The sequence below is a fragment of the Pseudopodoces humilis genome, chromosome 26 (genome assembly GCF_049639895.1).
Source record: "Pseudopodoces humilis isolate 2021_Gansu_Grassland_sample_001 chromosome 26, ASM4963989v1, whole genome shotgun sequence".
In the NCBI taxonomy this organism is placed as follows: Eukaryota; Metazoa; Chordata; class Aves; order Passeriformes; family Paridae; genus Pseudopodoces; species Pseudopodoces humilis.
In genome coordinates this window covers 5,650,210-5,665,216 of record NC_142225.1, presented here as the reverse complement: position 1 = coordinate 5,665,216, position 15,007 = coordinate 5,650,210, and the positions used below count along the sequence as shown (strand labels likewise).

Below are 15,007 nucleotides of genomic sequence, written 5' to 3'. Positions count from 1 at the left end.
CAGCGAGGGTGACACAGGCTGGGCTGGAGGGGAACTGTAAGAGGAGACTGGGTTGGTTTTCTCACTTAGGTTTGTCGTGGAGGAGGCCCAGGATGATGGTTCTGATTTTCTCTCACGACTGTTCCAATGTGTAATAGAAAAATGGCTCAAAAATTCCCGATGACAAGATCTGGCAAACAGCAATCCATCACATTATTGATCCCTCCACCAGTTGCACTCCTCGGAATGATTCCCATGCCCCTGGCTGGGTCAGGGTCAGCTCCTGCCTTTCAGGAGCAGAATGTCCTGCTGTGGCACTGGGACTGGCTTTTCCTCCCTGGCTCCAGGTGTTCCCAAACCCTTGTGGGCTGCTGCAGGTGACGATGTGACGTGGGGTGTTGGGAAATGCTCCTCACTGGGGTACCCTGCAGCTTCCAGGCGCTTCTCCCTGTGCTGAGGCAGCAGGAGAGGCCAGGCCGTGGCTCTGTGGTTGGACCACCCAACCCCAAGGAGGGGTGCCCTGGTTCCCGGCCATGGGTGGCCACAGGGCACCCTGTCCCAGCTGGCCATGGCCACCGTGGTTGGCTTCTGGCAGCTTTTGGCAGGAGCTGTGGGGGTCAGTGGCTTCAGGGGCATTGAGCCCACCCCCAGCTCTAGCTCTGCTGGAGGTCACCCGGCCTTGGCAGGAAACCAGGCCACCAGCCCCTTGCAGAGATGGGGAAACTGAGGAACGGAGAGCTCAGGCGCTGTTCTTGCCACCAGAACCGAAGCCAAGGGGTGCGCAGGGGGTCAGAGCTGGGGACAGGACCCGACACCCCCGTTCCGCTCCCCGCAGCCCCCCCCAAGGCGGGACAGCTGCGGGGGCAGCTGCGGGGCTCTGTCGGGGACAGCTGTGCCGGGGCCGGGGCGCGCAGCTCGGGGCGAGGCTGCCCGGGCGCTGCGGGGCTTTGTTCCAGCGCGGAGCCTCTCGGGGGGCGCCGCTCTGCGGGGACAGGGGGGCGCAGGTGAGGTGGGGACGGGGTGCCGAGCTCCGCCGGCGGCGCCGAGGCCGCGGTAGGGTTAAGGAGGGAGCGGGGGCGGCGCGGGGGCGGCGCGGGGAGCGCGCCCGGGCTCGGGGCTGGCGCGGAGCGGGGAGCGCGCCCGGGCTGGCGGCGGGCGGATGCCGGGGAGGGCGCAGCGCAGCCGAGCCGCGCTCGCCGCACTCGGGCAGCGCCTGCGGAGGCGATGAGAGGCCGGCGGGGCTGAGCCGAGCCGAGCCGCGCCGCGCCGGGGGAGGCGGAGGGGGCTGCGGGCAGCGGGGGGCGGCCCGGCCCCGATTTCCATGGTGCCGGGGGCCGCCTGCATCCCCCCGCCCTGAGCCGGGAGGCGGGCGGCACCGGAGCGGCGAGAGCTGGTGAGTGGAGGCGGATGGCGAGGGGCTGCTGCCCGCCGGGGTGCGGGGGGTCCCCGGGGTGGGGGCTCCGCTGGGCATCTCCCGCCGGAGGATGCGGGGAGGAGGCTCGGGATCGATGTCGCCCGCAGCTGCCCGAGCCGGGTGGCACCGGGGGCTGCGGGTGGCACCGGGGGCTGCGGGTGGCACCGGGGGCTGCGGAGCGCGGGGTGGTGCCCGGCGGCTCCGGCCCCGTCGGTGCCGGCCGTGCCCGCGGAGCTGCACGGAGATGCCGGCGGTGCCTGGGGAAGGGATGGAGGAGCTGCTCCGGTTGCCCGGTTCCAGGGAATCCAGCTCCCGCTCCCTCCCCGGGCTGCTCCGCGTTCCCGTTAGACATCGCTGCTTCCTCGTTAATTCTGCGGCCGCTCGGTACCGCTCAGTCACGGTCTGGAGCCGACGCAGCGGGATAAACTCATCTCCATAAAAAGTTCCTGTTAGCAAGGAGGCGCTTTTTGGAAAACACCCCTGAATCTTAGGGGAAAAGACATAAAATCCCCACTAAAACTTTCCTAAATCCCCGCGAGACCCTTTTTGGAGGGTGACGAGGGCAGAGATGCCGAATGCACTTGTGCTCCCCTGAGGGAAATCCCAACTCGCGGGTGCTGGTCCCGCTTTCCGCAGCCCCGGAGCTGTCGGGTGGGTGTCGGTGACAGCCGAGGCTGCTCTGTGTGAGCTTTCCTCGCCGCCCGTGACCTCCGTTTAACCCGGCACGGTCAGGCATCCCCGGCTTTGTCTCCGCTCACGCTACGGCCAATACTCGCACGTTCCTGGAGGTGAAGCGAGTGATGTTCAATTAATCTGTGTTCTAAGGGGTATCAGAAAGTCAATAGGTTAATTTTAAGCGAGGTGAATAGTAAGTGGCAGAGGGGAAAAAAAAAAAAAAAATCCCCTGTGCGTCTGTGAGCAGCAGCTGAGGCTGGGAGGTGAGGGAACGTGAAGTTCTCGGAGTGCCATGATGCGAAACCTCTGCTCAGAGGCTGCTCCTGCTCTGTGCTGGGCACTTGATGCTTCAGAGGTGGCTTCAGTGTGCTTGGTAGAGCTCGGCTGAGTTGGGGACGTGGTCCTGTCCCTCCTGCTCTGGATGGCTCCATTGATAACGGTGACTAAAGTGAAATGAGATGACCTACTTAGAGCTGAGGGACAGATGCCTGGCAAGAATCTGTGCCATCCTCGGAACAGATGTTTGGCTTTTTACCTTTAACACAGAGGTGTTAGATCCGTTAGCGCTCAGTGGGGCTTTTTTGGTCTTTATTGCTGTCCTTTTGCCGTTTGTTGTCACTTTGGGCACCCTCAAAGCTCGAAGTGGTATTTGGGGTGGTGCAGGGGACCAGATAAAGCAGCTTTGATTCGAGAAGCTCGATGACCCATCGGTGTGAGCTGTGAGATGGCTCATCAGGCGAGACCCTCCCTCCCAACTCTCCCAACCACATCCCCAGCGCTCGCTGCAAGAAGACGAAGTAACCCAATTTACCCCTCTTTGTCTTTATGGTGTTGTTTGATGTAATTAATCGTGGAGTTTCCCCCCGGCTCAGAACAAGTTGCTGCGGTGGAGGCAGGTAACAGACGCTGCCTAAGGTCTGCACACAACCCACCAACATGATGGGAGCAGCTCTCCCCGTGCTCTGCCTTGTTCTTTGCATTAACCCCGAGCCTCCCCTGCTTCCCGGCAGAAGGGAACTCCAGCTGGATGCGAGAGGGAAGCTGCAGACGCAGGCTGGCTGCGGGAGCCCGCAGAAGGAAGGGGTGACTGCTCCTGCCCTGTGCTCTTTAACTCTCCTCAGCAAATTGCATTAGGATGTGACAAATTGGCTCGCGAGGCAGTTAAATGGAGATGACATTTGGAGCGGTTTGCCGGGCAGACCCTGTGGAGTCGCAGGGAGATGTGTGATTTGCAGCCTCTTCCCGGCATCTCCCATTTAGGTATCGCCACGAGGCTTTCCAGAACTTACTTTGGGAACTCCTGTTGCAGCTAAATGTGGGAGTCTCGAGCATGCCTGGGAAAGGTTGCCCAAAAGCTAGGGCAGATGTAGGTGCAGACTGTCTCATGCCGTGGGCAGCTGAGATGAGGAGCTGAACCGGGAGAGAAAGCAAAGCCGATATTTAGAAATTGCGTGAGTGGTAAGGAGCTGAAGGTGGGAAGCTGGGCTGGCTTTGGGTGCCAACGTGACGCTCTGCTGGGGGAGTGGGGACACCTTTGTTCACCCAGGGATGATCCTGGGGGAGCAGGAACACTTTTGTTCACCCAGGGATGATCCTGGGGGTGCAGGGACACCTTTGTTCACTGAATGATGATCTTGGGGGAGTGGGGACACCTTTGTTCACCCAGGGATGATCCTGGGGGAGCTGGGGCACCTTTGTTCACTGAATGATGATCTTGGGGGAGCTGGGGCACCTTTGTCCACCCAGGGATGATCCTGGGGGAGTGGGGACACCTTTGTTCACTGAATTATGATCCTGGGGGAGCAGGAACACTTTTGTTCACCCAGGGATGATCCTGGAGGAGCGGAGACACCTTGGCTCACGGAGCAAAGGTTTGTGGCTCTCGGAGAAGAGGCTGCACCGCATCCCAGCAGGAACGTGCGCGCCTGCCCCGCTCATGCCGCCTCTCCCAGCACATCCGCGGCTGCTCGAGCACGGCGGTGATCAAGCTGTTTTAATTGGCCCCTCTGCAGCCTGAACGATAAATATGTAATGGGGGAGAGTGCCCCCCTGTTCCTCACGGCTCTCAGGCTGTCATTTCTGACGGGGCACTGCGTGCTCACCGCTCTCCCATCCCCGCGCTCCCGCTCGCTTCCACCCCGTGCAAACCACGCTCCTGCCTTTGGCATCCTTAAAAGGACGGGGGGGGGCGGGGGGAAAAAACCTGGAAAAAGATGAACCTGAGCATGCAGTGCTCCTGAGACAGGCCCCTTCACATTTCTAAACACTCCTGATTATTCAGCTAATCTTTATTTCATGGGCCTGTTACAAGAAACACAAACGGGGGAGAAAGTAGAAGGCGGTGACACATTTAAAATACACAAGAAAAGTGCTGGCAGGAATATAATCGTTCTTCTTCCAGCGATATGAAATATTTATGGGCCTAAGTTGTGGCAAGATTCTCTGCCTCCCCTCCCACCTAACTCTGAGATGTTTTTTCCCGGTACAACAGGAACTGGGGGGCACTGGTGGCGCTGCCAGCGGCGCCCTGTCCCCTCCCGGCTGTGTGCAGGGCAGGGACAGCCAGCTGGCCGGGCACAGCGTCCGTCTGTCCCTCTGTCTGTCCCTCTGTCTGTCCGTCTGTCGGGAAGGGAAGGGAAGGGAAGGGAAGGGAAGGGAAGGGAAGGGAAGGGAAGGGAAGGGAAGGGAAGGGAAAAAGAGAAGGGAGGGGAAGGGAAGGGAAGGGAAGGGAAGGGAAGGGAAGGGAAGGGAAGGGAAGGGAAGGGAAGGGAAGGGAAGGGAAGGGAAGGGAAGGGAAGGGAAGTGAAGGGAGGGAAGGGAAGGGAAGGGAAGGGAAGGGAAGGGAAGGGAAGGGAAGGGAAGGGAAGGGAAGGGAAGGGAAGGGAAGGGAAGGGAAGGGAAGGGAAGGGAAGGGAAGGGAAGGGAAGGGAAGGGAAGGGAAGGGAAGGGAAGGGAAGGGAAGGGAAGGGAAGGGAAGGGAAGGGAAGGGAAGGGAAGGGAAGGAAGGGAAGGGAGGGGAAGGGAAGGGAGGGGAAGGGAAGGGAAGGGAAGGGAAGGGAAGGGAAGGGAAGGGAAGGGAAGGGAAGGGAAGGGAAGGGAAGGGAAGGGAAGGGAAAGGGAAGGGAAGGGAAGGGAAGGGAAGGGAAGGGGAAGGGAAGGGAAGGGAAGGGAAGGGAAGGGAAGGGAAGGGAAGGGAAGGGAAGGGAAGGGAAGGGAAGGGAAGGGAAGGGAAGGGAAGGGAAGGGAAGGGAAGGAAGGGAAGGGAAGGGAAGGGAAGGGAAGGGAAGGGAAGGGAAGGGAAGGGAAGGGAAGGGAAGGGAAGGGAAGGGAAGGGAAGGGAAGGGAAGGGAAGGGAAGGGAAGGGCAGGGCGCCGGCCAAGCTGCCCGGCTCAAACGGGAGCGGGGCTGTTCCATTCTGTTAACTCGAAATAATTCAGCGGCGTCCCTTCGGCGAGCTGTGAAAAGGCCCCTTTGAGGTGCCCGTGTTGTGGAGGAGCCGCCGCTCCCCCGGGGCATTCTGCTATTAATTCATTAGATCTGAGGGGTTTTTTTCTCTCGTCCCCCCTTCTTTTCTCTTCCCCACCTCCCTCCCTGGCAATTCAAACAGTGATGAATGGACAAAAATCCCTCAAGGGAAACATTTTTTCACTTAGTTACAAAGATTTCATGGCTAATTAGAGTAAATGTGGTTTTTAGAGTGTTAATCTCTTAACCAGCTTGGCTGGGAGGCCAACAACAGCGCAGGGGGTGGGAGGAAAGGTGCTCCCGACTCCTCCGGGGCTGCATGGGCAGGAGCACCGAGGCGACACCGAGGTGTCACCGGTGCCACCCGAGCAGCCCTGGGGACAGCTGCGCTCGCTGGGTGTCCCCGGGCACCGCGGGCTCGCTGCAGGAGCCCGGGGCTCTTTGTGCGAGCACGGAAAGGGAACAGAAGTAGAACTGAGGGCAGCATGCTGTCCTTGGTCGGCAGCGCTCAGAGCCGCTGCCTGCGGGGGAAATAAATGTATTTACCGGGCTGCGGGAGCCTCGGGCCGCTGTGGCACAGGGTGGCCCTGCCACCTCCTGCGGCACTGAGAACCCGGTGACACTCGCAGCCCGGGGTGTCCTTTATTGCCGAAGGTGTTGTGCTGATGGAAATCATCTCCTTTTGCGGCTGCGAAGGGATTTATCCTCATGTCTGCGTAGCGTTTCTCCTTTCTCCCGTTCTCCCCGGCATCCGCACTTCAGCCTGGTTCTGGCTTCGCCTCCGATGGGAAAAATGGCAAAATGGGCTGAGGAACTGCTGAGCCTCCTCTCTGGGGCAGTCCCGCACCCACCCTGCGCCCCACGGCCCCACGGGGGTGGAAATTGGGGGTGGGATGTGGGCTTGAAATTCCTCCTCATCCCACTAGAGGGGATCCTCTGGACCCGACTGAAAAGCGAGCACAAACCCAACAGGAGCAAAGCGGCGCTGGGCTGCAGCCTCTGCCTGCTGGCGATGGGCTGGAAATCTGGAAATCTGGGCTGGACGCAGCCCTGGAGGGGGCACGGGGGGATTTCGGTGCTTTCCAGGCATCCCCGGGTGATGCAGGCTGTCCGTGTGTCCGTGTGTCCGTGTCCGTGCCTCTGCCCGCCGTGTCCGAGCCGAGCTGCTGGGCTGGGGCGAGGCTTTTCCAGGGAAGCGCAACTTTGCCAAGGACACGAGTGCAACACGTGTGAGTGATGTGCGCTGTGTGCTCCCGGCTGGAATCCACTGGGAATTCTGATCCGGGCACCGGGATGCTGCCAGGGATGGGGTGCTGGGAAAGAGGAGCTCTCCCCTCCTCACCAGAGCCCATCTCATGTTTCTCCCTGTAATCGCAGCTTCTGTTTGGCTGAAATCGACCTGGGAGGGGGAAATGGGGGGAGTGAAAAGCGAGATAAATGTATCCTACTATGAAAATTTAAGCCCTGCTTTGCCTGGGCTAAAATCGCATTCAGAGCCGGAGATAAAAGGCATCAGAGTCACGTTTTAAAGAAGTCCAGATGATCTCCGAAGGCACGGGGAGAGTGAGACGGGAGAGCCCTGCCGGGGCTGTGCTGTGCCAGCGCTGCCCCTCCTCGCCTGGCACTGCCGAGCCCCCGATCCAGCTCCGTGCCAGGGGCACACTCAGCTCCGTCTCCCCCCTTGCTGAAGGAGAAGGTTCTTCCCAGAGCTTCCCGGAGCTTCCCGGAGCTTCCCAGAGCTTCCCGGAGCTTCCCGGAGCTTCCCAGAGCTTCCCGGAGCTTCCCGGAGCTTCCCAGAGCTTCCCAGAGCTTCCCCGAGCTGTGGCAGTCCTGTCACCCAGCTGGCCCCCTGCCCGCTGCACCGCGCCCCGTGTCACCTGCGAGCTCCAAAAAATCTCCGTGAGCAGGGGTGACCCCGCCGTGCCACGGGCTCCTGAGTGCCTGGCCACCTCCTGAAGCCCAGGAGAGGCTCTGCAGAGCCGGCCCAGCCATTCCTGGATGGAGCCGTGTGGGTTTGGAGGGTCCTGTCCCAGCTCCGTGCTGTGCTCACCGTGGCAGCAGCTTCCCTTCCCGGCAGGGAACGTCCCTCGCAGCCCTTTTCCTGCCCCAGCACCGTTTCCCCACTTCACAAAAGTGAAAGGTGATGTCTGAGTAAATATTGCCCTGACCTCTCACCTCCTCCCGCTGCCGCTGCCGCCTCCCCAGGGCTCGGTGAGTATCTGTGGGGCTCTGTGGGGCTCTGTGAGTATCTGTGGGGCTCTGTGGGGCTCTGTGAGTATCTGTGGGGCTCTGTGAGTATCTGTGGGGCTCCGTGGGGCTCGGTGAGTATCTGTGGGGCTCTGTGGAGCTCTGTGGGGCTCTGTGAGGCTCTGTGGGGCTCTGTGGAGCTCTGTGGGGCTCTGTGAGTATCTGTGGGGCTCTGTGGGGCTCTGTGGGGCTCTGTGAGTATCTGTGGGGCTCTGTGGAGCTCTGTGAGTATCTGTGGGGCTCTGTGGGGCTCTGTGAGGCTCTGTGGGGCTCTGTGGGGCTCTGTGAGTATCTGTGGGGCTCTGTGGGGCTCTGTGGGGCTCTGTGAGTATCTGTGGGGCTCTGTGGGGATCTGTGGGGATCTGTGGGGCTCTGTGGAACTCTGTGGGGATCTGTGAGTATCTGTGGGGCTCTGTGGAGCTCTGTGGGGCTCTGTGGGGCTCTGTGGAGCTCTGTGGGGCTCTGTGAGTATCTGTGGGGCTCTGTGGGGCTCTGTGGGGATCTGTGGAGCTCTGTGGGGCTCTGTGGAGCTCTGTGGGGCTCTGTGAGTATCTGTGGGGCTCTGTGGGGCTCTGTGGGGCTCTGTGGGGCTCTGTGGGGCTCGGGGCTGGAACACAAGCCAGCTGTCTCAGGCTGGAGCTGGATGGGAAGGGCAGGGTCCGGCCTGGCTGCCCCGAGCGCAGTCAGTGGGTGCTGGGCCAGGTGGGGAGCAGCCTGAGCTGTCGCTGTGAGTGTGACACCACCAACACCGTCCCTGTGTCACAGCCCAGCCAGGCCCTGCGGGAAACTGCTCTGGCTGATCTCTGCGGGAACCCACAGCAGGAATAATCCCTGTGAGCAGGAGAGCGTTTGGGGAAGGGGCACAGGTAGGGAGAGCTGCGTGTGGCTCCAGCCTCTGCCCCTCGGTGTGGCCCGGAGGGGCTGCCAGGGCTCTCCCAGGGCTGGACCAGCCGATCCCACCTTGCCTGGGCTCCACTGGGGATGGGGATCAGCAGTGGCAATGCTGGGGTGTGTGTGGGGAAGCCCTTGGGATGCACAGGGTAAATCTAATCCCGTTTTCCCACTGAGGGGGCGGTGGATGGGAGAGCGGCGCTCCTTGGAGAGGCCGCTCCCGGTGCGTACCAGCACAGGCTGAAGCAAACAGCTCGCTTTCCTTGCAGCTCCTGCGTGGCTCTGACAGCATTTCCACAGCAGCAGTTTAACCCCTGCGCTGTCAGGCTCTGGAGCCTCATTTCCCTGTCTCGGGAAGGGGCAGGAAAACAGGAAAGCTGCGGGGCAGAGCTGGCTCTGGCTCCTGGCGCGCGCCGGGGAGGAAGCGCGGCCACCGCGGCCCCACAGCCACCGTCACTCCCTGACTCAGCCTGCAAGAAGTTCCTCCTGTCACTTCCAGGCTCGGCCAGCCTGGGAACACATTCCTGCCAGGGAAATTGATGTGCAGCTCTCCCTGCCATCGGAGCCCACGGTGATCCGCCCCGGTCCTGCTGGGGGGCACTGGGCATCCAGCAAGAGAAGGGCAGAAATCTGGAGGTGTTTTCCAGGTGTTCCTGAATCTCCCTGCTTTGGTTTGCTCGCCTGGGAATGAGCTTCCGAAAAGTGAGTTTGTGCTCCGAGCTTTTGAGGTTAATACTTGGGCAGCGCTTGAAAGGAGGCTTGGAGTTGTTTGGATTTGCGTGGTGATTTCTGGGCTCTCGGGGTTTGCCTTGGCAGGGTTTTCCTTCCAGCCCAAAGTGACCATTTCCCCCTCAGAATGGGAGGCTGAGATTCTGGGAATGGGCAGCTGGGAAAGCCGTGGTCAATGTGAGTTAAACCCCCGGCTGATGGAACTGAAATCAGGATTTTCCCACTTTTTGGGGAACATTTACACAGGGCAGAGCCCAGGGGCTGGGTGCCTGCCCAGGTAGCCAAATCTGAGGGGCTCGTGTGTGGGCAGCTGGTGTGAAGAGCTTTGTTGGCCGTGGCTGGGCAGATTTATTGGTGTCAGAGCAGAGGAACGGGGAGCTGGCTGCGGAACAGGGATGTTACAGTTCATAAAACACGCCGGCTGTCTCCTCTGCTCAGTCATTTGCCAAGTCCCCAAAAAGTCGCAGTGACAGGAGCAGAGGATGGAGCTCTGCCCTCATGATCGTATTTCCTGTCTTTGGTGGCTTATGTCACAGCCTGGAATGTTATTTGAACCAAAAAAAAAGGAAGAAAAAATAAAGCCTGCGAATTTCCTTTTGATTTTTAATGGAACTGTGAAGAGGTGGGGAGGAAAAGGGAGCGTGCCTGGAGGTTTCCTAACTGCCTCCATTATTCTCATGCTTAAAATATGCCATTTCACAGGTTTGAAATCTGCGCTGAAGTTAAAACATAGAACTGGGGAATGGTTTGGGTTGGAAAGGACCTTAAATGTCCCTTCCCTGGAGGTGTCCAAGGCCAGGTTGGACGGGGCTTGGAGTAACCTGGGGCAGTGGAAGGAGTCCTGTCCATGGCAGGGTTTGGAACTGGATGAGGTTTAAGGTCCCTTCCACCCCAAACCGTTGTGTGATTCCATGATAAACCCAGAGTAAACAGACAGGAACAGTTTTTCAAAGTCCACCTTGGAAAGAGAAACGCTTTTGTGTTTGCTTAAACCTTCCAAAACTCCTGACTTTAGCTGTCTGCCCCGTGGGTTCCCAAATGAATTTAGCACCAGAGGCATCATCCCTTGTGAGCCTGGAGCTGGGAGGGCCAGGTGGAAAAACATCCCCAGCAATTTGCTCGGCTGGGAGAGCTGTGGAAGGAGGAAGGGCACTGCGGGTTCTTTCTGTCCCGTTGTGATTTGCGGTTCTCAAGGAGTTAATCCCAGCAGCAGTGAGGACGAGCCCTCTCCTGGAGCGTTTGGCTCCCCTGGCAGCTGAGGAGCCTCCTGGAGCAGGAATTGTGTTCAAATCCTGCTCAGCGGTGACAGGTCCAGACTGTCTTTAAAAATCTCGTAGCAACCAAGGAGCTCGGGCCAAACTCGCCGAGTTCACGGGGAGAGAGAGGCAGCAGCCCCTTGCTTGTCCCTGGGCCATAATGAGGTGCTGCTACAAGAGCTTGTGGAACTCTGCTTTTCAGGGCAGCAGTTGTGTGACAGCGACAAGTTCTGTGTGACAGGGACAAGGCGCTGCCATCGGTTCCGCCAGACGAGGTGGCCACGGCTTGCGCTGGGCTCGGCTCAGCAGCGCCAGAACAAACTCCTGGCGACAAACAAAAGCAGAGGCTCTGGCCAGAACTTCCAAGGGTGTTGGATAACGTGGTAAAAAATAAATAAAGATAAAAGTTAACCCAGCCTGGGGTGCTGGGTCTCTGGGAGGTTTGACCTCAGCAGGGACAGGTTGGGTGGGGTTTGCAGTGAATTTTTTCACTGCTGAGTGTGAATTCTGAATGTGTTGCATTTTAACCATCCACTGCCTCATTGTGCCAATGAGCTGTGTGTTAATCCTGTCGCTGAAATGAGATTTAATTGACTTTTAAGAAAGGAATGGTCTCCCTGGGGGTGGGTCCTGCTGGCACAGGGCTTTGGGCAGCTCACCTGCCCCAGCAGAACCTGCTCTCACACCCTCTGAGCTGCAAAGATCTACTGGAAACCAAACAATTTTGGTCTCATTTCCTTCTCCTCCCAAGATTTTAAAAAAAACCCATTATTTTTATCCCAAACTGCAAATTTTAGCATGAGAAGAAGCAGAATATTGGCTCATTTGTTCATCCCTGCGAATTCCTGCTTCACTCTCTGCAAATTCCCATTATAAACATGACACTTGGGCAGATTATCTGCTTTAGCCATCGTGTTACTGAAGGGGATATCATATTCATTTCCTTGTCATTGCATTTGTTCTCATCTCTGTGGGATCATTTGGTGAAAAGTCTTGTGATCCTTAATGTAACTCAGCTGGTCTTTGCTTCTGGCTTCAAGAAATTCAAAGGGAGCAGCACTGAAGTGCTCCTGGATTTTCCAAAATCACCTCTTTTCCTCAGGTCTGGGAGGTTTTTTTGGCCAAGCATCTGGGCTGGGTTGTTTTGGTGAAAGTTCTGCAGGTTTTTGGGCCAGAGACAGCACCAATTGTTGAGTTTTGGCTTTGTCCCCCCAATACTTGAGCTTTGTAGGAACATTTTGGGGATCTGGAGGAGAAGTTTGTGGTTGTAAGGGGAGGATTTGTAAAACTGAACCAGCTGAGAGCGGTGCACTGGCTCTCACAAGTTGTTCTGTTGTGCTTTGGGAGGAAACTCCTTTTGTGATGTGTCCCTGGGTTCGCCAAAGGAGCCCTGCCATGAGTTCAGCCCTAGCTTCTCTCCCTGTGGGATCCTCCGCGTGTTTTATGGAATTTTCATGGTCAGTTCTTAGCCCGTCTTGGTGATGTGTCCACTCAGGGGCGACAGGGTGGCTTTGATCCCCGTGCTGCTCCATCCCAAGCCGTGCCCTGGGGGTCTGGGGACAGCTGGGACGGGGCTGGGGTGGGACATGTCCCTGGAGCAGAGCTGAATCCAAGGGTGCCGAGGGGCTCCCGGGGCAGGCAGGCTCGCTGCATCCCTGTGAAATATGGCCTCACACGTCCTTGAAGGATTTATTGTTTTCCGGGCACTGACAGGCTGGATGTGGGAAGGAAGTGACTCAGTTGCTCTCCAGACAAGTGCAGCTTTGAAATCCAGGGAGGCAGGAGGCAGCTGAGCCGCTCCGGCTCGCTCCCGTTGGAATTCCCGGTGTGGCCGTCGCTCCTGCTGGGTCCTGGCAGGGAAAAGGCCGGGCTGGGCAGTGGCCACGGGAGCCTGTGGGGTGAGGGTGTCACAGCAGAGCAGGTGACAAGGGGAGGTGGGACCCACAGGAGAGGCCGTGCCGAGGCTGGGAGCAGCTGGAGCAGCCCATGGCCAATCGATTGCCACGCCAGGGGCACAGTGTGGGACACAGCCCGAGCAGCAGCAGCTTCCAGGGGGTTTTATGGAATATTTTCCACCCCCACAAGCACTGTGACCTTTCCTGGGTGAGGAGTGTGGGTGCTGCAGCTCCTCTCCTGTCACCCACGTTGTCCCCACAGTGCTGGAGTCTGTGCCCTGCTCTGAGCTACACAGGGATTTGTAGAGCTGCTGATTTTCCTGAGGCTTTTGGGATATCTCATCCATCAAAGTGTCCAGCCCCTCTTTAGGCTCAGACCTTCTGGCTGATGTCAGATGTGGACGTCAGCAGCTGCTTTCTCCATCTTATTATCAGCTTGGTTGGAGAGAGAGAAGTTTTCAAATGACAGAGATCCTTAGCAAAGAAACGAGAGTTAGTGTTAAAAATAAAGAAAACAAGACAGCTCGTTTCATCTAAACAGAAGGGTTATTAAACAGGCTTGAATTAATCAGAGATCTGCCAGAGCTCTGAAATTGAAAAGCAGGGCAGAGGAGCAGGGAGCACACGAGTGTGAAGGAGCCACTCTCTCAAGCAGACATTGATGTTCCGACACTCGGGGAGAGGAGAGGACAGTGCTGCTGGCACCGAGGGGAGATGGCTCCAGGCCTCGGGGTCTGGACCCCAGCAGATGAGGCTGGGGGCACCTGCCAGCCCTGGGAGCCCACGGGCAGAGCCTGGCAGGCCTGCTGGGAGCCTGACCATGGCCAGGCACCATCCCTGCAGCTCTGAGCTCTGTGGCTGTTCCTTCTCGTGCTGGGTGGAGCAGACTGGGCAGGGATGGAGCTGTTTTACCCTTCCCAGGGCTCAAGCACCTGGAAACTCTGTCAGAAACATCCCCAGCCTGAGGGATGCTCTTGGAAGGGCGGCCAGCCCTGGCAAAGAGGCTTTGGGGCATTTTCTTGGTGTGGCTGCTGAAGCTGGAGGTGGTTGCAGCTCCCAGCCCACCCGTCCAGCAGGACAGGGGCTGACCAATGGGCCCTGAAGGGTTCTTCAGTGCCTCGTGTGTCTGCTTCACTTTTCCTGTTAATTTAAGGGTTTTTGCTGTGCTCTGCCTCCCCAAATCCTCGTGATCCCGCGGTGGCACCTGGTGACAATTCCTCCCGTGTTTGTGGCGGGATGCTGGCGCTGTGACTGGCGCTGGCAGGTGGAGGGGAGCAGAAGAGTGAACCTCTCCCTGCCCGGGGCTGTGGCACCTCTGCCCTCCCGAGGTGTGGGTGTGAGCAGGCTCAGCTCGGTGCTAACCCCAGCACACAGCCCCGCTCTGGAGCCGCAGAGAGCCCCAAACGTGTCTGGGGGTGCTCCCAGACAGCGCCGAGCTCCCCACAACTCCAGCACCGCTGGCTGAGACAGATCCAGCGCTGCACAGCTGGGGACTCAGCAGCTCAGAACCTGATTTTAACAAATGTACCATTTCCTGGTTTACTTAGGTAACAGCGCTGTGGCCACTGTGTAAATACATCTGGTGCCGGAGGGAGCGGGGGATAGCGAACACGGCTCGCTGCAAGGGGCTGGCACAGCCAAAGGACTTCTGTTGCAGGATTTCTGTTTAATGGAGTGGCTGGGGACCCATTTAATTTGAAGCTGGGGTTCTTCACTTGCCTGTGGTGTGCTTGGAGTGAGGCCAGGAGAAGCTGCTGCTTATTTTTCTCCCGCAGTTCGGTGGCCGCTCCGTGATCCTCCCTCGTGCTGCTCTGTAATATTCTCTTGTAATAAACTGCAGCTGGATGTCACCTGGGGACACAGTGCTGGGCTCAGGCTCGGGAGATAAAACTCCCTGCCTTGCCACTGGGACCTTTTGCTTAGCCTTGGGCAAATCATTTCATCGTTTAATCTGCTTGCACCTAAGGTCAGCAGCCGTTAAATTCCATTTAGTTGGGAATAAAGGCCATGAATAATCAAGCGATGCTCAGGTGCACCGGTGGAGAGGTGGATAAAGCTCAGTCCATCAGGACTCAGGTAGGAAACCAGGAAAAGCACTTTCTGAGGCACACAAAACTGACCTAGATTGCCTGCAGGGGTTGTGGATTCTGTTTCTGGGGGTCCTTGAGGACTCTTTGGAGAAGCACCACTGGATGATGGCTGTAACAGCAGGAGGCTGCGTTAGACACAACTCTCTGTCCAGCTCTTACCCTTCCAATATTATCCAAAGCCAGTGACCTGTTTACACAGCTTGGGCTGAACCCGAGCCTCCCCCAAACTTGACTAAAGCAGCTGTGAAACTTCACAAGTGTTAAATTTCCCCTCGGTGTCAGACTTCAAGGCAGCCAGGAAAATCAGGGTCCGCTCTGCTCCGTGCCCCAGCACGTCAGGTTGTCACCAGCATCAGACCTGTCCTC

General features: G+C 58.3%; 1 protein-coding gene across 3 annotated transcripts in view; it reads left to right on the top strand.

Annotated features, from left to right (window-relative positions):
* Nucleotides 1-1,289: 1,289 nt before the first annotated feature.
* The window catches only part of PLXNA2 (plexin A2), a 153,047-nt gene continuing 139,329 nt past the window's right edge, over nt 1,290-15,007 (top strand). For 2 of the 3 annotated variants that reach the window (XR_015774563.1, XM_005529292.3), the window contains exon 1: nt 9,188-9,373. The gene's annotated coding sequence lies outside the window, so the exon portion shown is untranslated. Of the gene's footprint in view, nt 1,373-9,187; nt 9,374-15,007 lie in introns of those variants that run through there. The other variant, XM_088067281.1, reaches the window with a different exon arrangement.